This window comes from Astyanax mexicanus, chromosome 23, assembly GCF_023375975.1.
Source record: "Astyanax mexicanus isolate ESR-SI-001 chromosome 23, AstMex3_surface, whole genome shotgun sequence".
Taxonomy (NCBI): Eukaryota; Metazoa; Chordata; class Actinopteri; order Characiformes; family Acestrorhamphidae; genus Astyanax; species Astyanax mexicanus.
The window spans coordinates 19,310,001-19,333,236 of NC_064430.1; the positions used below are offsets into that span (position 1 = coordinate 19,310,001).

The 23,236-nt window shown below is 39.5% G+C and overlaps 1 protein-coding gene across 1 annotated transcript in view; it reads right to left on the reverse strand.

Moving 5' to 3' along the window:
- elfn2a (extracellular leucine-rich repeat and fibronectin type III domain containing 2a) overlaps positions 1-23,236 on the reverse strand; it is a 155,104-nt gene that overhangs the window by 84,026 nt on the left and 47,842 nt on the right. The window contains exon 2 of the mRNA XM_022668147.2: positions 18,598-18,845. The gene's annotated coding sequence lies outside the window, so the exon portion shown is untranslated. The remainder of the gene's footprint in view (positions 1-18,597; positions 18,846-23,236) is intronic.

The window sequence follows — 23,236 nt, forward strand, 5'->3', positions numbered from 1 at the left end:
AGAGAAAACATACAGGACGTTTCCCAAATCCTAACTAGCAAACTACTCCCTACATTCAGTGTTTGGACAATGAAACTGAAACACCTGGTTTACAACCACAATAATTAATTGTGGCGACGGACAGTTCTGGTGGAAACAAGAGAGTTGAGGTGCACATTGAATTCTGCCGTGATTTGATCAGCCGTGATTTTATGTTTTTTAGATACAATCCGAGTTAGCACCCCGAACATCCCTTTCAGACAGCTTCCTCTTACAGCGTTACAGCGTTAATACACAGTTAATCCTGTTGGATGTGGTTGGTCCTTCTTGGTGGTATGCTGACATTACTCTTGATACATCACAAAGACTTGCTGTCTTGGTCACAAATGCGTCAGCAAGACGTGCACCAACAATTTGTCCTCTTTTGAACTCTGGTATGTCACTCATGTTGTGTGCATTGCAATATTTTGAGTAAAGCTGTACTCTCACCCTGCTAATTGAACCTTCACACTCTGCTCTTACTGGTGCAATGTGCAATTAATGAAGATTGAACACCAGGCTGATTTAATTTAGCCTTAAAACCTCCTACACTAAAATGACAGGTGTTTCAGTTTCATTGTCCAACCCCTGTAGATGTTTCCAATACTTTTGCTATTGGTTCATAAAGAAGGTGCTATCTTCTGAACTGTTTTTTATACTGGAGAGAGTGGACGTTGCCAAATAAATACCTTTCAAGCTGCATTTCTTTGAATTTGTGGGAAAAAAAAAATGTTTTCTAACCATCGATAACCACAAAATAGGAGCTCAGCTTAGGCTGTTTTTATGTGTTTGACAGTTTCATATGAACTGGTGCTTAGACTTTAAGTATTAAGGTAGATTAATGGAGGGGATTCAGAGTGAGGCAACCCTCCAGTGTCTATGGGTCTAAAGGTGACCATGTCAGTTATCTGATTATGGACTTTAGTATGTTAAACTCTGACCTGTGAGACAGAATCGGGAAAATTACTGTGCCTGTGTTACTTTAATACTTCAGCTGTCCTTAAGACCCCCCACCACACACATACACACACACACACACACACACACACACACACACACACACACAGGGCTGAGATTAACTCCATAGCAGAATTATGTCCCAATCCTCTTAAAAAACTGAAATCTCCTCATTACACTGGTACTGTAGGAATTAGCATGAGACAGTGAGGGAACGGAGGACACACAATTACCCAGAGAGAGAGAGAGAGAGAGAAAGAGGGAGAGAGAGAGTGTGAGAGTGTGGAAAGGGACAGTTCAGAGTGTGTGTCGAGAGTGAGATTAGAAGCTAATCAGGCATGGAGCAGGTGTAGCAGCAGGAATGGTAATTGGTCCCTGCTGCTGCACACCTTTCTCTCTCTCTCCATCTATCTCTCTTTCGCTCTCTCACTATCTCTCTCTCTCTCTCTCTCGCTCTCTCTCTCTCTCTAACACACACACAGACACACACCACCCAAAATGGATAAAGGCAATATCCTGGAGGGTCATTACTTGTCCCGCTCACCTGTGTGACCTCCGAGTTACCTGGGACTCAATCCAGCCTACAATCTCTAAACGCCATTACACTCTGAACCGTGAAAGCCACGGTTCTCTCACTCACAATCCACCTCTCTCTCTCTCTCTCTCTCTCTCTTCTCTCTCTCTCTCCATCTCACTCATTCCATTCTCGCCCACCACAGTAGTTGCGTTCCAAAGTTTAGGCCACAATAGTGAACAGTAGAACAGAAACAAGTCTTTGATACTAAGGATTCAAGGATTCAAGATTCAATGAGATTTTTATTGTCATTCGCATCACATGTGGTACATGAGGTGGAACGAAATTGTGATCTCACGATCCAGTTTACACCCAAGAGCTGTTGTTAAAATAGATATATAGGTAAAATAAAGAATACAATAAAAAAATGGAATATACAAAATAGATAAGATAAATACCCCAAAAAAGAAAAAAATAAATAAATAGAGAGAGTAGACAGGGAGCAGCAACATGAAGTGCAGAGTGCAAGTTTTGCTATAGCAGCATGATATGGAATTAGAGCAGTAGAAGATAAAGTGTCTCAGTGCGGGTAAAGTGACAGTGTTTGTAAACAGTAATTTGTCCTTGTGTGTCAGGTGGAGTTTAAGAGTCTTACAGCTTCCGGAATGAAGCTGTTTCTGAGTCTGGTTGTTTTGCACTTGATGCTCCGCAGCCTCCGGCCTGAGGGAAGCGGGACAAAAAGTGGGTGTGCTGGGTGGGTGGGATCCTTCCTGATGCAGGTGGCCTATGAAGCCTGTTGCTGTTGCTACATCATACATGGACAAAGCTCTCAAAAGTGTTTACATCCATTACTCAGGTAAAAGTATATCGTATATTTGGCAATATAAGGTGCACTTAAAATCCTTTAATTTTCCCAAAAATCGTCAGTGCACCTCATAATCCAGTGCACCTTATGTACAGTGTTGCCAACCTAGTGACTTATCTAGCGAGTTTTTGTGGCAACACCCCTTTTCCTTACTAGTGCCGCATAGTGTGTCTCATAATCCAGTGTGCCTTATGTGTGAAAATAGACCAGAAAATAAACTTTCATAAATAGTGCGCCTCATAATCCAGAGTGCAAAAAATATGGTTGATTCTAGAGTTTAAAATACTTCTGTAAAAGTAAAAATACTGTTTTTAAAACTACTAAAGGTAAAAGCTAAACACATTGTTCTAAAAGCCATATTGACTATAATGTTTTATTATAATGTTAAAGTTGATAAATGGGAGATGCACTAAGATCCCTATATCAGCTGCACATGTGCAACATTCATTGAAAATAAATAAATTTTAGTGCAGTGCAAATGTAATAAAGTTAAACGTTAGTTGAGACATTTTGAATTTGCTCAAGATCTCCTGAGCTCTGCCACAGATCATCTTTATAATATATATATACTTCTTATCATATTGCAGTCAAATTCACTTTATCTGGATAGGGTTTTATACTTGAAAGATGAGAACCCGAAATGAAAACGAGCTGAAATGAAATAGGAGTTTATACTCCTATAAATACAGATTATTGGTGAAAATGTAAGTAAGTATAATTACTCCAGTAAAGTATAGATATATGGACGCTCTGCTGTAATAAATAAATAAATAAGAAAAGAAGACAGTGATTGGTTGGCTGATCAATAACATTGTTTTTTTTTTCACCCTCAGTAATCCCTGTTTGGCGTGTAAGATATCATCAGTTATACATGAGCCCGGAAAAATGTATTGATTTCCAAATAAATCAGAAGAATAAATCTGGCTCGTGAACTCATACTGGATCCAGGGTAGCGCTGTGCCGCTCTCACTGTACAGCCTGTATCATACTGTGCGCTGATTAATGCCAGGGAGGCATTTTCTCCAACAGCACACATTCCTGCATCGCTCCTCTGGATGCATACTGAGCAGTATACAGTGTAATTACTGAGTATACTGAGAAAATACTGAGTAAATAAACTTAGAACCTAAACCATCCAATTACTGATTATGTTCAAGGAGTATACAAGTACTGTATTTTTCGCACTGTAAGATGCGCTTATAGTCCTTTAATTTTCCCAAAAATCGTCAGGGGGCCTTATAATCCATATGTATTTATGTATGAATTTTACCAGTCAGGTTGTAAGGAGCAGTAAAGTCACTCTCCTGAAGTACAGAGTTATACAGAAGTTTCAGTTTAGGTCTCCTTCACCGGGGCTGGAGTAGCATTAGCATTAGCCGCTAAGCACTATTTCCCCGTTCAGAGGTGAGTATTATCAGCCTGTAGCCTGCTCCTAACACTGGCCAGCACTACTGGAGCAGCATTAGCATTACCCGCTAACCATGCTAGCTTTTTAGTCGTTCAGAGGTGAGCATATCGGATTGTAGCCTGCATTTTTACTGTGTTAAAACAAGCTACGTGGGACGAACTGCTAGCTAATATCACCCTGGAGCTCAGGGTTTCTCAGTGGAGTCCAATCAGGCACTAGCGGTTAGCCGCTAAAGCTAATGCTCCAATCTTAGTGCTGAATAAATTCGGGAATCTAAGCTTACGGTAAATAAACAAAAGTGGTTTACTTCACCCAAATAAAGAGTTTTCAGGAGAGAAATCTGAGTAGACTTACACACAGCGCCCGTTTGACTTTATAAGAAAGTCTTTTTTTATTCCAATTTTGTTTACTTAGATTAGCTTAACTTAGCTAGGTACTCAACAATAAACAGAATAAACAAATAAAATAACATTACTGTTCCCATAAATAAGCTGCTGGAATAACTTTACTCTGCTGAGACACGCTACGCTGTGCTGCGCTGTTAAGATACAAAACTGCCAAAGTCAGAGCTCACCAGGCTCTTAAAGGGAATGACAAGTGACACACTGATTGGTTTATTTCATATTAGGTCCAAAACACACCCATGATTAATTAAGAAAATTAGTATATGCCTTTTGTGTGTTTCAAGCCGCACAAGGCGTATTTTTTGTGCCCTCACGATACCAAAGACACACCAACATGCCCTCAGTTAAGCTGCACGATACACTGAAAAAATGATGCGTAAAATTTACTTAAAAATGATTTCGCAACTTTCTGCATTTGCTTTTCTTTTTAAGTAATTTTAATTTCAGATACATTTAAGTAACTTCAACTTTTTGGTTTCAAGTCTTAAATGTTACATAGAGTAAATAAGTGAACTGAACTTCAGTCAATCCTTTCTTTTATTAAACTTTACTTCATTTATTTTAGCTGAATAAGTCCTTTTTTAGAAAACTTTACTTATTTTTTTTTTGCTGAATCAATCCTTTCTTTTATTAAACTTTACTTAATTTATTTTTTACTGAATCAATCCTTTCTTTTAGTAAACTTTACTTCATTTATTTTTTGCTGAATCAATCCTTTCTTTTATTAAACTTTACTTAATTTATTTTTGCTGGATCAATCATTTCTTTTATTAAACTTTACTTCATTTATTTTAGCTGAATAAGTCATTTTTTTTGTAAACTTTACTTAATTTATTTTTGCTGAATCAATCCTTTCATTTCTACATACCATATTACCTGATTACAATTACTTAATTTACACAATATTACTCAAATCATTTATGATACATAATATATTATAATTCCTGAAATTTTAATATTTTTAGTTGAAACAAACATATTACACTCAACACACGGATGGCATGTAATACATTATTTGGTATACTAAATACATACATGTATTACCTGCCATCCATGTGTTGAGACAGTGAGGTCTGTTTACAAAATACATCTTTGAGATTATGTAAATATTTGAATGTGTGTTTTAACTATTTTTTTATTTAAATTAATTATAATTATGTAATATTGTATGCAAAAAATGAAGTAAAGTTTACTAAAAGAAAGAATTGATTCAGCAAAAGTAAATTAAGTAAAGTTTAATAAAAGAAAGGATTGATTCAGTAAAAATAAATGAAGTAAAGTTTAATAAAGAAAGGATTGATTGAAGTTCAGGTCTCTTATTTACTCTATGTAACATTTAAGTTTTGAAACCGAGTTGAAGTTACTTAAATTTATCTGAAATTAAATTTACTTAAAAAAAAAAGGAAATGCAGAAAGTTGCAAAACTTTTCATAAAGTAAAATTTACTCATCTTTTTTTCACTGTACGCTACTTTAATATAATTATTAAATTTAGCTAAACGATGCTGTCAGCAAATGTGTTTGGAACTCTCTCTCTCTCTCTTGCTATCTATTGTTTCCATCTCCTCAGTGATGTCAGCCACGGCTCTTTAACACTGTCCTAAACTGCACTCTTGCACGCTGAGGCAGCAGACAGCAGAATCTCGCTCCACCTGTACGGAGGCTGACGACGCGTTTGATCTGATTTATCTGCAGGAGATTCTGTCCAACACTAGAGAAGCCTCATAAAGCCGGGTTCGCCAGGCCTGTAATTACCATCCATTCTTCCAGATATGACGTGGATTAATGCCAGGAGAGTGGGGAGTGCTGCGTGTGCACAGCGCAGTCAGACAGCTACAGGTAAAGAGAAGATTTATGCTGCGTCTCCATTGTGTACTAATGAGGACACTGAACAGTGGGCAGCATACAGTATTTTTATTACACTGCTGCACTCGGGGGGAGGCGGTTGAAGTGTATTGTAATACACTCGTGAATCAGTACTGTTGCCTGGTTATAGATCACTCTGTATTACAGGTGGGTATTATGGGTTTGTGGAAATCCATTCTAAATGCATCCACTGCTCTCAGAGCTTTTCTATACACTTTATGTCTGGATTACATTAGAAAATGTTTAGTAATGACCAATGAAAACGTAAGTTAGAATATCATAACTTAACCTTTTAAATTTTAACTTAACCTTTTTTGTTATACCTATTTATTCACAATTCTAATTAGTGTCTTATAGAGTGAATGTTGTGCCAAAAGTTTTACACAAAAAAATAAAATAAGCAATCAAAATAAAAAAAAAAATCGAAAGGAATAATTGTATGATTTTATTTGTGTTTTTTTTTTTTTTTTGTGAATTTATCTGTAGATTTTTTTGCCTATTTTTGCTTCCGAGTTTTGGCACACTTTTCACGTGTGGGCGGGGTTTAGAAGAAGGCGTTCCCCTCCCCTTGAATCTCCACTGGACCAGCTCGTCTGAGACTGACCACGCCCACCCCGCCAGTTTCAAGCGTTCTTCCAAACTCAGGAGTAAACAGGTTTCAGTGCACAACAGCAGCAGCAGATACTTTTACAATTAAATTTTATACAAACGTTGTGCTAAAGGTGTGCTAAATATTCATGCGCAAAGTAGTCAACTAGCTAACTCACTAGTTCACTGACTATGTAACTCAGACTGGCAAAATCCAAAGTGAAATATTTTATAATAATTGCAAAGAATAATAAAGTAAGCAAGTATATTTAAAAAAAACATATTTGCTAGATATTTTTTCTCTTTTGAATTTGCAACATACAATTTTTCCTTTTGATTACTAAAATTCTCCCAACAGCAATTTTATGATCTCTCCATAGGCGTTCAATGGGATTTAGATCCAGACTCATTGCTGGCCACTTTGCACTTTGTTTCCAGTCATTTCTGGATGATTTTTGAAGTATGTTTGGGGTCATTGTCTTGCTGGAAGACCCAACACCTAGGATGCAAACCCAGCTTTCTGACACTGGGCCCTACATTGCAACCCAACATCCTTTGTTAATGTTCAGATTTCAAGGCATCCAGTTCCAGAGGCAGCAAAACAACCCAAAACTGTAGGTACTGTGTTCTTTACTTTGTAGATCTCCTTCTGTTTTCAGTAAACAGTACAATAATGTGGTTTACCAAAAATATCCTGGTCTCATCTGTCCACAAAACGTTTTCCCGGAAGGATTTTGGCTTAATCACATACTTTTTGCTTAAACTGCAGTCTAGCTTTTTTTATATTTTTGTGTCAGCAGTGGCGTCCTGCTGGGTCTCCCACCATTTTGGGAGTTTTGCGTGAAATTCTGTCAAATTTGTCTTTTTTTCTCTGCTTTATTCTGCTTGTTCCAAAACACACAAAGGAAATAAACATGCGCTTACTGAAACATGTGTAATTGCAATCATTTTCTGGGAAAAAATACTTTATTGTCACTTAATTTCTTTGGCCATGATTTTACTGTATATAACCTCGTTTCCAAAAAGTTGAGATGCTGTGTAAAACATGAGTAAATGTAAATGTAAAGAAGTGATGGTATGTGGTATTTAGCTTGTGGTGTGCCGTGTGCATGGTGATTGGTGATTTAGTTTTGGGTGCGCAGCTGACTGTTGACTATTGTCAGGGTTTTAATCAGTCAGTGGCGCACCTGTGTTTCTCGGCGCCAAGATAGAAACACACCAGAAATTTACCTGAACACACCTCACTTCCACACCACCACACCCATCAGCGTTAATATATTCCTAAACTCCAACTCTGTTTTAGCGAATCATGCACAAGCCCTAAAAAATTGACTGTTAATGGGGTGTAAGCATCGCACCACACCTTGTGTAGGGTGTACAATACAAAAATAAGTACAACTTATTTTCTATTTACTGGCTGTCTTATTACTGGCTGCTGTAAAATTCCACACTTTCTCTCCACCTATCTCTCTTTTTTCACTCTCTCATCAGTATTCTCCATACCTCCACCTTTATCTCCCCACCCTCTCTCTCTCTCTCTCTCTCTCTCTCTCTCTTCGGGTTTATCTGTGTGTCACTCCCCCCCTGGGTGGCTGTGACTGAATAGAAACAACAGGGTTTCCTCTGAGGGCGGACAAATCATTAGCCAACACTCACACACACACACACACACACACACACACTGGAATCTAGATTTATATTCACACACGGTCGGTCAGAATCAGTCATTAGCAGCAGTGTGATTTTCTCAGTACTTCTTTAATTAAACAATGACTCCACAATACACTTATATAAACTACTCTAAATACTGCAAATACCGCAAATACAGAATACTTTAAATACTAAATACTAAATACTGAATACTGCATACTGCAAATACTGAATACTGCATACTGCAAGTACTGAATACTGCCAAGAATGCATTTTATAAATACTGAATACTGCAAATACAGCATACTCCAAATACTAAATACTGAAAACTGCAAATACTGAATACTGCAAATAAGGAATTTTCTAAATAGCAAATACTCCAAATACTGAATACTGCTAATAATGAATTCTCTAAATACTTAATACTTCAAATTCTGAGTACTGCTACTAATTAATTATCTAAATACTGAATACTACAAGTACTGAATACTACAAATAATGACTTTTCTAAGTACTGAATACTCCAAATACTGAATACTACAAATAATAAATTCACTAAATACTGAATACTTTAAATACTGAATACTGCTAATACTGATTACTCCAAATAAAAAAACTGCAAATAATCCAAATACTGAATACTGTCTAGTGTAAATACTGCCAATACTGTCAATACTGAATAGTACAAAATACTGAACACTGCAGATACTAAATTCTAATTGTAGTTTATATTATATAGCTATTATATAAATGTAGCTTATAATGTAACACTGTGTACTTTATAAACTATACATACAAAAAATAATCTCTCTCTCTCTTTCTCTCTTTCTCACTCTTTCTATAGTATCTTGATGGATGTAGCAGTCTATTCATGGCTGGGTGCCGGTGCCTGCCTTCCCTAGTTTACCCTAAATGTGTTTTTTCGTACTTTCTGTTTCTGTTTTCTCCAGTCTTCTCTGTTGTTGCTCAGCCTCGATCTCCGCTACCCTGCTGCCGCTGCGGTGTTTACTGTAAAGAGGCTTGGACGTGGATCTCTGTAAAGCTGCTTTGTGAAAACATTTTTTGCCAGGAGTCCAATATAAATACATCTGAATAGAATTGGATTGAATTCAGATTGTAGAGCACAATGTTTCCAAATACAGTAATAGAAACAGCAGCTCACAGAAAACTCCAACTCAGACACTGATCCAAGTTACTGTTATGCAGGTCACACACACATACAAACACACACACACACACACACACACATACACATCAGTGGATTCATCCTCACTGTTTCCCCTTCGACCCTCCAGTCTGGTAAAGCTGACTGTCTCTCCAGGCAACAGAGGACCTTCAGTGGAACTCTGGCCCTGGAGAGCAGCCAGCTGATGATGGGATGATGAAGAGGAGGAGGAGGAGGAGGAGGAGGAGGAGGACAGTCCGGAGGGAACACAGCAGAACGTGAAATCTGACTGCAACTTGATGCCCGTTATCCCGGTCATCTGACGACACCCGCAAGAAACGCTGTGAGGAAACGACCACTAGAAAGCTTCCATCACATACACTCACACACACACAGACACACAAACCACTACCGCTCCTCAATATATTACATACTGTATAAAGTCTGATTCTGTTTATCAATCTGATTCTTATTTAAATTCAAATTCTCATGAAATTCAGATTCTTATAATTTTGATACTCACTTTATATTTAAACTAGGTTTTGGTTTTCTTAATATTTGCCTAAATTCTGATTCCTCTCACTTTGCCTCTCATTCACACTTCAAAAAAAATCAGTAATAAATGTAAAATGGGAGTTGTGGCAAATGCAGAGTCTTATTCCTTAAGCTCATAGGTGAATAAATATGCTTCAATCCAAAGTCCAAAATGCCTGTTTCTAAAACGCTAGTATGTAGTGGTACCTAGCTATGGTCAGCAACCTTATTGGCTGCTGCTTCTCAGTGCTGTGTGTGTTGATGAGTGCTGAGAATAAATGGCGTGTGTAAAGTGTAAAGTGTGTAAAATGTAATTGTAAAGCATCCTTGGGTGTCTAGAAAAGCACTATAAAAGTATAACTTCATTCATTTAGGTTCTGATTCTAATGATCATTTTAATTCAGACTCTCATTCTGACTGTAGTTGAAACCAAAAGTTTCTCATGTTAACTTAACTCAAATTTGATTCTAATCCCTATTTGCATTCTAAATCAAATTCACGTTCTGATTTGTTTTTGATTCTGCTTGTAATTTTAATTTCATTTCTGGTTTATTGTAATTAGTTTTAGATTTAATATATATTTTTTTGTATCTCATTTCTTTCTCTGTTCTCTCCTTTGTGGCTGCTTTTGATCATGGATTATTTTTCGATATGGGTTTATGATAAAATAATGGAGAAAATTAAATTTAAAACTAACTTTGCTGATTATCTTTAGAGTTCACACATCTATCTCACATATCGGCACCATTTATGTAGTAATGATGCATAATTCTGCAATCTGGGACTTAGTTTCTTGGTATTGACATATAAGATGTAATAAACACTACTAGTAAATATGCGTTATGATCACAGTTCATAGTGCATAATAAACATAGCTATGATAGGTTATACATTTTTGCAAGTATGCACATTATGTTTATAATGGCTTATGAACGCATTATTATCTGTAATGGGTATGTTTAAAGAGTGTTACTGAATATTTCATCAGTGTTAGTATTTATATATAGGGTGAATTCATTGTTACATTTTTAAATAACTGGCAACCTGAAATATATGCATTTAAACTGCATGAATGTGACTTTGTATTATTTGCTCAGCTCTACAAGACCAGAATAAATAAATACACCTAACCTTCTTTTTACATCAGTCAACAGACACACACACACACACACCAATCACGGCTGTCGTTCCCAGAGACAGTGACGCAGAGGTGTGGAGATGGAAGCTCACTCTTTCGCCAGCTGTTGGAACGTCCGCCCGCTGGCAGTCAGACTCAACAAATTGGGCTGAAAATTGTCACTTTAAACCTCCGACAGCAGACAAACGCAGCCATTCCACAGCTGTTACCGAGAGGATCTGGCAACCCGGCTGTCCAGCAGCTGTCTTGCTCAGAGGCGCTGGCAACCCGGACGTAGACGAGCGCCCCGTTTGGTAAAGCGCTCCACCTCAATTACAGCTCGTAAACGAAAAGCACTGCTGTAAACAAACTCTCGAAGGAACTGGGAATAGCTTAGCGTGATTTTAACAAGATCATTTTTCTGTTTAAAATGGGGGAAAACACATATATAGTTTATAGTTTCGCACTAAAGTTCTACTTCTGTCCAAATGAGGTAATAAATCATAGCGTGAGCAGCCGAACAGGAAGCATTGTAGCCATTCGCACCATGTCGCACCTCTGCTCTGAGATTAGCTCGTAGGCTAACGCAAGCCTCTCTCCAGAGCAGACCCTCCCCTTCCCTTCCCCCAAATCTGAAATCGTTCGCTGTTCGATGACGGATGTCTGTGCCTGCAGCCAAGGAGGGTATCTGAGGGACTTATTAAAGCAGCAGCAACTCCTCGTCTACAGCCGTGATCATCTCGTGCAAAAAAAAAAAAAGGCCCTAGACCTTCGTTAGATAGAATGAACAAGTGCACTACTTTTCCACGACGTCTTCTAATTTGGATCAAGCGTCTTTTGGATATATTGTAATTTTATTAGGCATGATGACTACTGTCAGAAACCATCTAGTTTTGGTTTAAAGAGGAAATTTCTGCATTTCCTGAATGTTTTCAATGTTTTTTGGAAACAGTTTAAAATGTAGCATGCAGAAAAGCTGTAAGAAATGAAAGCATCCAGTGAAAGTTCTACCAGGAGACTCTGTCACATGCTACATGCTACTTCATTTCCCAACCAATCACAAGCTTCCACCTGCCTTTTTTCACTGAATCGTTCCCAGATTCATCAGCACATTTTTAGTTTGTATGAGCAAGTACAGTTTTATTGCAGAGTTATACCACACTTCCGACCTTGCAATGTGATTGGCTGAGAGGCATTTTACGAGTGCCATTACGTGTCTCACCCGTGTCTAGCATTCGTGACACTTAAAGGCCTCCGGATACTTCATGTGAAACAGAATTTGCGACTGTTGTAGAAAACCGAAAGCGTTCTGTGAGTGCCGCTATCAGCCGGTAATGCACTGTAACCATAGATCTCCATGTATTACTCCGCCACATACAGGTCACCTAGCAATGATGCAGCGCTTACAAGCCAAACAGTGCAGCTACAAACAGAGCAGCAATGGAACTGTTTTAACTTTTTAAGAGTTTTTTATTACCAAAAAAATATAAGTGCTGCACAAAGGCAAACGCACCTTCGCAAGTTTTATTAAGAATTTGCCTGTTGTCTACACTCTCGACCAATCATAAGCATTGTCAAACAGTGTGTTTAGCAAATGATACTCCTGCTTGATGTTGGTAGCTGTGCATTTCTTCCAAATCACATCACATTGTTCGCCAAACCCAAATGAACGCAAGCTATGAATGTAAGCTTGAAGTTTTTTAAGGTCTCAAGATCTACCATTCACCAGTCATAACCTACTAACTTCCATCTCATAACACACAAATACAGCCACATTCCTACAACCCCGGCCTATAGAACATCTTTCCAACCACACCCAAACCAATATTAAAGAGCTGCTCTTCAGAATATGTGTGTGTGTTTGTGTGTTTAAGTTAAAACAGCTTCTCCGTGTTTCTGTGATCAGCCAATCAAACTGCCCCCGAGGCAGCATGTCCTCATTATTACACATTACCCCAGTGATGAACCTAGAGAGAGAAAGAGAAGCTTAAAGAAACGAGCCGCCGAGCCGCAATCACCAAACACCGAGGGCCGCGGAACCAGCGGTATCTCCACAGAGTCTCCACGCTTCTGCAGCAGTAGAAAGCTAACCAGATTAGCGCACCGCTAATGCAGATGAGCTAGCCAGAGGGGGGATATATAGCGACTCTTCAGCCAGGCCTGGAAATTAGAGAGAGAGAAGGAGTGAGGCCCTCAGGGCAGCAGGAGAACCCTTCAGTGCCTGGAGTTCCACACTGGAGAACCCACTGGACCGCTCTCTCAGGCTAGCACAGAAAAACAAACGCTAACCAACTCACCCAATTTAATTACAGCTCCGCCCCCAGATCCCACGCTCCTCGTGATGGAGCGTCCTGGGGAACGTGTGGAGGTTGGATGGAAGCTGTGCCCACAGCGCTCGCTGCTGGCCACCGGTGGATGCCCAGACATGTGGTCAATGGAAGCCTTTCACAGCTACTGGCCTCCAATTACACACACACACCCATACACACACACACACACTGTGGCAGAGCAAACAGCAGGCTCAAAATCGTGCTAACTCCGCCAGCACTACACAACACATTTAATTAATGGGCAGCAGTGAGATTAGATCGACCAATCAGAACACGAGCAGCTCAATAGGGCGGATATGCGAGCCTGATTCTATCACTCACACACACACTCATACACTTATACACACACATTCACTCATATACACACACACTCTTATATACACACACACGCACACACTGTGAGCCAGCAGTTGTTGGCTTTAGGCGATGTTCCTTATCTGTAGTTGAGTTTGGGGGGGAGAATAGAACTGCGTTTATCGCCTGCGTCCATCAGTGGACAGCCATGAGCAACACACACACACACACTAGGCACACACAAACACACACAGCTAACTAAACAGGATCACCATGACGATCTGGAGAGGCTAACAAGTGTTCTTGTTCTTGTGGACATACTAGACAAGACCATAAGGACTCATTCAGCCTACAGCAGTTTAGACTCACTCATTCACCCCCAGCATTCTGAAATACATTTTGAGACCTCAAAATACTTAGCTGATGCTCCCAACAGGCGTACAATGCTAGTGATAGAGGCATAGTGTTGCCCATGCAAAAAATGGCTATTTTTACACCATTAACAAGCTCAAAGTAGCTCCACACTGGTAGAATATTGAGGGCTCTGCTATTTAAAACAAGGCACTGAGACGTTTGAAAGTACACAAAAAGTTTATTAGATAACACAGCACACACAGTACTTTGCAGCAGTTGTCTGGCCGCCGAAATCTTGTAATGAAGTTACTAAAAGTGACAAATAGGTAGGATAGTGGAACAGATTGCAAAATTAACTTCATGGAAAATAATTAAATCCAACTGTTGAAGAAAGTATCTGGGGATCATCTACATGACAATATAGAGTACTATACAACAAATGTGTCACATAGGCCAAACCAAAGACAGACACTCGCAAATACCAAAAACACAATTTATTCAAAAGGAGGCTTACAGGGGTAGTTAGGGACAGGCAGGGTCAGTAACAGTAAGGCAGCAAAAGTGAACAACATACCAGAGCATGATAGGCAAAAGGGGGTCAAACACGGGTTATCCAGCAGACAAAAAAGCAAGGCAAAAGAGTAGTCAGAAATACAATATTGATCGGCCAAGGTAAACAGACAAAAAAGTGGGCAAGGCAAGTGAGTAGTCAAAAAAAAAAACGGGTCAGTAAACAAGGCAAAACCAAAGGAAATGCGTCATAGAAGAGCCAGAAAACTAGATTCAATACTCATCCACCATGCAGGATACGGAGGACACTTGTTATCTAACTAAACATGACCAAGTTCCTGGGCAGCACCAGCAAACGCTGGTAGGCCTCAACCAGATTGTGGGTAAGCTATCTAACTAGATTCAATACTTTGTGATGAACAGTTGAAACTGAGGGGTATATATACTATACAGACCAGTTATGGACAATCAGAAGCTGGGGGAGCGGGAACATCAGCGCACCACTTGATTATCAGAGTAAGGAAAGTCCGGTGTGGATGCATGCTGGGAATTGTAGTTTTTATTGTGTGAATGAGATTCCACAATAGCTCAAAAGGTTTTACTACTGAATGACAACTCAACGTCTACTTATTATGACAGTAAAAAAAAACATTTTTTTATAAATTATCTGTGCCCTTAAAACTTCTCGAGTGCCTCGTTTTAAAAGGCAGGGCCCTCTGAAATTGACCAATGAAGTGTGGAGCTACTTTGAGCTTGTTAATGTTGTAAAACTAGCCATTTCTTTGCACAGGCAAATCTATGTCCCTATCACTAGCATTGTAAGCCTGTTGGAAGCATTGGCTAAAAGGGTTGTATTTCAGAATGCTGGGGGTGAACGGAAGTGCTCTATTCAGTAAAAACTCATACTCGTTATCATGTTTCGCTACATCTCAAGTCCATTTCACAGCAGATTTCTCCTTTAACCTTCACAACTCTAGAACACTCCAGCAGCGTAGAAGGTGAATAAAAGCAGGTGAAAAAAGGACAGTGCTTTTTGCGCTCTTCATCAGCAACACACTCTGCGTACGTGGTGTCGGGTCAGTGGTCAAGATCACACGGCCGTAGCATCAACATCCTGCGGTGATGAGAGCAGGAGCGTGGAGATCCGCTGTGTGATGGGCTGTAGCTGTGGGAAACACACAGCAGCAATAGAGCAGCAGTGTGTGGAAGAGTTGGAGCCCCAGGCTGTGGTGTTCAGCTGGGTGGGAGTGGGTGGAGGAGTGCTGTAGAGCTTCTTTGTGGGATTTTTAAGGTTTTTATGGTGTGAATAAGACTTGTTGGCTTGTAGAAGCTTAGTACAGGTAAGAAATACCCACACACACACACACTTTTACACACACACACACACACTTGCATGCATAACAAATCGAGCTTGCCGTTAGCATTTCTTAAACATTGCACTTGCACTGTTTGTACTATTGTTACTCACACTTCTTTTCTGCAAGAAGGAGCTCCTTACGCACTCTAGTATGTAGTTTTTATATACAGTTGCAAGAAAAAGTGTATGTGAACCCTTTGGGATTACTTGGATTTCTGCAAAAATTGTCCATTAAATGTGTTCTTGTGTTCTGAGAAAAACCTCATCTGAACTGTGAAACATGGTGAAGGGAGCATCATGGTTTAAGGCTGCTTTACAACAAACCTGTATCCATATTTATGATTTAGCATAAATCAGCCTAAAGTAAACAGATTTCCTAGGTCTGCAGCAAACGACTCTATTCTGTATACATCTTAGATGGAAAACTCTTCTAAAAAGAAAACAAATAATAATAAATATAGACATAGAAGTTCTTCTAACATTTCCAGCACTCAATATATATATATATATATATATATATATATATATATATATATATATATTCGGCCTGGAGCGCCACTGCATGAAAATCAGACACTGAAAGTGTTTCTGAAGATATTCATTCCAACGCAGCTGCCCGCCTGACCTTCTGAAAATGAGAAAGTGCACTAGTCCTCACACAATATGGGATTGAGGACAAAATGGCAAAAAGTCTCAGGCTGCTGAGAGTTTTATAAAGCAGGATCAGCCCTAAACCCCGGCCTGCTGGCAGTGTGAGCTAATGCAGAACTTCTTGAAGAGATTTTCAGCTCAGATTTAAGAGAACTGCAGTGCTACAGTATTCCTGAAGAATTCCCACTGAAACAACAGACGTCAATCAATAAGGCACATATTCAGTTTGATGAATGATGGCCTGGGGCCCTAGATGTTCAACCCTCCACAAGGCGTGTTGTGATGCTCATTGCTACTTTACATCCTGTCAACAGTCTATTTTCACGCCTCGTGGCCGTTAAATTAGCGACAGAGTTTAGGAATAAATCATCACTGATGGGCGTGGTGGTCTGGAAGTGAAGTGTGTTCAGGAAAATTAATGGCGTATTGCTATCTCAGCGGCAGAGAACACAAGTGCACCACTGACTGATTTAAACCCTTACAACAGTCAATAGTCAAACGTCCATTCCTACAGTATATTAGCTTACACACATATTCAAGGACATAAAACAGTACACAAATCTAACTTTTACATTAACAATAAACAGAATACACAATTAAAATAGCATTGCTGTTCCCATAAATAACTTGCTCTCGCACTTTTGCAGTAGGAACGAGCAGATCAGTCCACCGGCTTTACTAACTAACCTGGACTAGAGATGGAAATTGCAGGTCTAGTTTTGAGTCAAGTGTATATAATACCAGTTAAAGGTTTGCATGCACACCTTCTCATTAATTGTTTTTCTTTATTTCTTTAATTAATTTATTGCCTACGATATAGATAAATATAAAAAAGTGTTTGTCCTTCACAATCCCCTGACCTTAATCTCTAAACCATAGGTCGGAAATATGCGGTTTGAGGTGTGAAGGCACTTTTCTACATAGTTCAGACTTTCCAAAAAAATTACTGGAAGTTGAGGCAAGCTATCATCACCCATAAACAATAGAAGAAGAAAAAGAACCAGTTTTGTGCTGTAATCTGCCTTATAATGGGCACTAGGCTGCAATCGCTTTTGCTGGACAGTTCTGAAGATTAACCCTTTATTTATAAATCAAAATCAAATGAATCAAAGGAGAATGTGCAGCAGAAGTGAATTCAGGAAGGTAGGCCAACACCTGACAACATTCTCTGAACCAGTCAATGTGAAGTATAAGGAGATACAGCCCATCTAGGTGATTATGACACAGTGTAGAGTAGGGGTGTATGGTACAGAAAATTTACGGTTTGGTGCACACCTCAGTATAAACCCCAGCTTCGGTACGTTTTGGGTACAGTTGGTGAAAAAAATAAAAATACAGAGGCTGGGCAGAGAGGGGGCGCGTACGCGAGAAAAAGAGGGCGCAGCGCGCGTGAAAGTGAGAGAGAGAGAGAGCGGGCACGCGAGAAAAAGAGGGAGCAGCGCGCGCGTGAAAGTGAGAGAGAGAGAGAGAGAGAGAGAGAGAGAGCGCACGTGAGAAAAAGAGGGCGCAGCGCGCGCGTGAAAGAGAGAGAGAGAGGACGCGCACGCGAGGGAAAGAAGGCGCAGTGCGCACGCGAGGGAAAGAGGGCGCGCGTGAGGTCCCAAATTGAGAGAAAGAGAGGGAGAGGGGTGTGCACGCGTGGAAAAGAGGACGCCGCAGCGCGCGAGAGAGTGATCGCCTGAGAAAGTGAGAGAGAGAGAGAGAGAGAGAGAGAGAGAGAGAGAGAGAGAGAGAGAGCGCGCACGCGAGAAAATCAAGGCGCAGCGCGCTCGTGAAAGGAATAGAGAGAGATAGAGAGGGCGCGCGCGTACCGCGTATTCTGCATGGGTTTACGCGTACCGAACCGTGACCCCCGTACCGTGACGGTTCATAAAGAATACATGTACCGTTACACCCCTAGTGTAGAGTAGCAAAGTTCTTTAGACTGCTCACTAAACTGCAGTGTGAAACCAAAACTAACCAGACCAAACATCCAAAACATCACCCAACACCGGTCCAGATTATCAATACTCTTACCTGCTCTTGGACTCTCAGACTCTGTATCTCCACCTTCAGTCCTACTCCTCAGTTTCCTCTTCGTCTTATCTTTAGAACCCAGAGGTCACTTCTAAGTGTCCCACACCAGGCAAGGAAGTGACCACTTCACACACACCCCAGAGTTCTGATTTCAAACACTCCCAGAATTCCCAGCAGTCCGCACCAGCAGAAACAGTTCCTCAGATCTCAGGATATTCTGACAGATCTTCAGCCGTTCGATGCCGAACCTGCGGGGCAGAGAGCCAGGAAAAAAAGAGAGTGAGGAAGATGAAGGAAAAGAGGAAGAAGACAGCAAGTTTAATGATTAGTCTGCAGAACAGAGCTTTGCAGTTTTGATTAGGTGGAGTATTTATAGACTTAGCGAATCATGTGCAGGCAGTGCTTAAGAACACACTTATAAAGGATTCTTTAAAAAGGTAATATTTTTATTTAGAACTGAGAACTCAATAAACCATTTAGATGACACTTAATTCTTTAATAGTTTGTATCCTGTCTGGTTCCTTTCATTGGTGCAAAACCTTCAGTATATTTAAAAAAAATACTACTTGCTGAAAAAAAGCCTAGACAACAGTCAGCTGTCAGACATTCATTGCAATCTTGGCAATGCAGGAGCATTGCACCCACTTAGTGTGTGTACACACACACAAGGACACGGAGCAATGTGCAAATAGTTGATGACTCATCTATATATTGCTAAAGTTCCCCAAATGTGTTTAGAAGTACTGCAAACAAAACTAATAAAACTAATAAAGAGCACAGAATGAGCAATCGGTGAGGTTTTATTCAATAAGACCTGTCCGTAGCATTTATTCATCAGTGTTTCCATGTGTGGATGAGGGTATACTGTTCAGGGATAGACTGCAGTTGCTGTTAAAGTTAACAGCTGATGTGAAATGGATTGATGGTTGAAGTAAAACATGATAATGAGTACGAATTTTTGTCCAATAGCCCATCTCCATTTATCCCCAGCTTTTCAAAATACAGCTCTTTTAGTTGATGCTTCCATTAGGCTTACAATGCTAGTGATCAAATGCAAAGAAATCACTATTTTCACACCATTAAATACTGATGCAGCTTTGCCGAGTAGCTTCACAGTGCGCTCGGAAAAAAGCGCAGCGACTCGGTTCTGATACATCAGCTCACAGATGCAGCCTTGTGCTGATCGACATCACCCTTTTGGAATGATAAGGGGAAAGAGCGCCATCTACCCACCCAGAGAGAGCAAGGCCTCTCTCTGTGCTCCAGCAGCTGATAGCAAGCTACATAACCGGGATTCTCCCAATCATACTGCCAGCTCCTTAGTCTGCTGGACCACTCAAAGCACACATTCTAAAAATGGTCCTACCTAAACCATAGAACCATTTAATCAGGCAAGAATCTCCTTAAGCATTTACAGAAATGTTCTATTGAGTTACATTCAACAACTGATTGCACCACCTTTAGCATGATGGATAGAGATCTCAGTCCTTAAGGAAAAAAGCATCTCCAGACCATTGCACTACCACCACCATGTTTGCTAGTTGACATTATAGTGATTAAGGTCGTTTTTTATGATCAAGTCAGTTGTAAAGCTTGTCATCCATAGTAAAATATACCATTTACCATTTTTTTGTTTCCAGCATAGGTTAAGCTGCTACCAGCTGGTTAAGTGAAGACCACCTCATCTAAAGACCACCAGGAATGAGACCTGGCTTATATAGTGTGCATCCCTCCACTGCGGGTCCTGAATAAACCCTGTTTACATTATACTGTAATATAAAAACTAGTTTACCATATTCAACCCCCCCCCCCCCCCATTACATCTGTTTTATAGTCCTGCAGAGCAAACAGCGTTTTACATACATTACCTCCCTCTGTCTGCGGAGGCAGACTGCATATACATGAGCATACCCACAAACACACACACACACACATTAAAATACATCACTGCAGCCTGGAGAACAAGATGCAAAAACAAACCCACTTACTGTATACTGCATTTAAACAGCAGCCAAAACACACACACACAGGCACTGTGTTATTCACACATCAAACCACAGAAAGAGACAGAGAGAGAGAATAAGAAATAAACAAGAGAGAGAGTGAATAAGAAATGAGAGAGACAGAGAGAGAGAGAGATGTGTTACCAGCTGAGAGAAAAGAAAGAGATATACAGCTCTGCAAAAAAAAATAAGAGACCACCACTAAAATTGATGAGTTTCTTTAATTCTTTAATGGAATATAATCAAGAGGTAGATGGATGATCACAAGCCTTCAAACAAAGCTGAACTGCTTGAATTATTGGCATAAAGTTATCCAAAAGCAGTGTGTAAGACTGGTGGAGGAGAACATGCCAAAATGCATGAAAACCAGGGTTATTCCACCAAATATTGATTTCTGAACTCTTAAAACTTTATGAATATGAGCTTGTTTTCTTTGCATTATTTGAGGTCTGAAAGCTCTGCATCTTTTTTCGTTATTTCAGCCTCTTCTCATTTTCTGCAAATAAAATGTTTTATAGAATAAAACAACAATGTTCATTTTACTCAAGCATATACCTATAAATAGCAAACTGATAAACTGATTCAGAAACTGAAGTGGTCTCTTATTTTTTTCCAGAGAGAGAGAAATAGAGGGTAAAGAGAGAGAGAGAGAGAGAGAGAGAGAGAGAGAGAGAGATATGTGTTACCAGCTAAAACAGGATTAACTGTTAGATTCTCTCTCGTTCTTGCACTCTTGCTCTGAGGCCAAAAGAAAAACTTCAACACACACACACACTAACACATACACACACACTAACACATACACACACACACACACACACACAAACTAATCATGTTTGAAGCCAAATAGCTGAAATATGACTGCAGATACTCGTTAACAAGAAACTGAATACACAAAATGAGAGAGAAAGAAGAATGAGAGAGAGAGAGAGAAAAAGAGAGAGAGAGAGGTAAGCGGATAATGATGCTCTAGAGGGAAATAGATGGCACAGTGGAATCAGCAGGAGGGGTTCTTTGCCAAACACTAAAATTACAGCTGAGAGTAAAATGAGAGAAACAAGGAGCAGCAGAATAAACACAGAATAAACATCACCTAATCACAATGCAATTACACCTTAATCACACTGAATTATCACACTGTAATCATACTGTAATCACACCTCAATCACACATACATCACAGCCTAAATACACCTTTATGAAACAACCATACACCTCAAACACACATACATCACACCTTAATCTCATCCTACTCACACCATAATCACACTGAATCACTCAATTATCACACTGTAATCATACTGTGATCACGCCTTAATCCCACTGTAATTACACCTTAATAAAACCTCAATCATGCATACATCACACCTCAAATCACCTTAATTTCGCCCTATTGACATCATGATCACACTGACACACTTAATTATCACACCATAATCCCACTGTAATTACACCTTAATAAAACCTCAATCACGCATACATCACACCTCAAATCACCTTAATCTCACCCTATTCACATCATGATCACACTGAATCACTTAATTATCACACCCTAATCACACTGTAATCACAACTTCAGGACACTATCACACCATCATCACAACTTAATGAAGCCTCAATAATCACACTGAATCACTCAATTATCTCACTGTAATCATACTGTGATCACGCCTTAATCCCACTGTAATTACACCTTAATAAAACCTCAATCACACAACCATCACACATTAAATCACCTTAATCTCACCCTATTCATAATAATAATCACACTGAATCACTCAATTATCACACCACAATCATGCTGTAATCACACCGTAATTCCACTTTAATCACACCTTCATGACACCATCACACATACATCACACCTTAAATCATCTTAATCTTACCTTAGTCACGCTGAATCACTCAATTATCACACCATAATCACATTATAATCATAACTTAATAACACCTCAATCACACATACATCACATCCCAAATCACTTTAATCTCACCCTTTTCACTCTAAATCACTCTATTATCACACCATAATCACATTGTAATCCTGTCTTAATAACACCTCAATCACACATACATCACATCTCAAATCACTTTAATTTTCACTCTGAATCACTCAATTATCACACCGAAATCACACTGTAATCACACCCTAATAAAACTTACATCATACATACATTAATAAAAGGTAGTAAAGGCCTCCCTTTCTCATTCTCTGCTGTTTTGCCCTGATCGTTTTAAGCAATTACACACTGAATAACCATCCATAAACTTTTACTAGCGCACACACACACACACACACACATACACACACACTTTTCTGTCAGATAAAACACGTCATTAATTCAACACAAAATATATTCTGATAGCACTGCGAATCTAAACCCCTCTATGCAAATGAGTGTGTTTACTTGTTTAATTATGCTAATGAAGCACTCTATATTGGTGGTGATGAGTCACAATTAGCCACTTAATGACCTGTAGCTAAGTGGAGCAAGCAATGCTAAGGCCACTGTACATAAACACATCCAAAAAGAACACACAGAAAGTCTACAGCAGCACTGAGGCTGAGCGCTAATGGGTGTATAAGCAAATACGCACATCAATGTTGTAATAACAATTAATTTCGTAAACAAATCA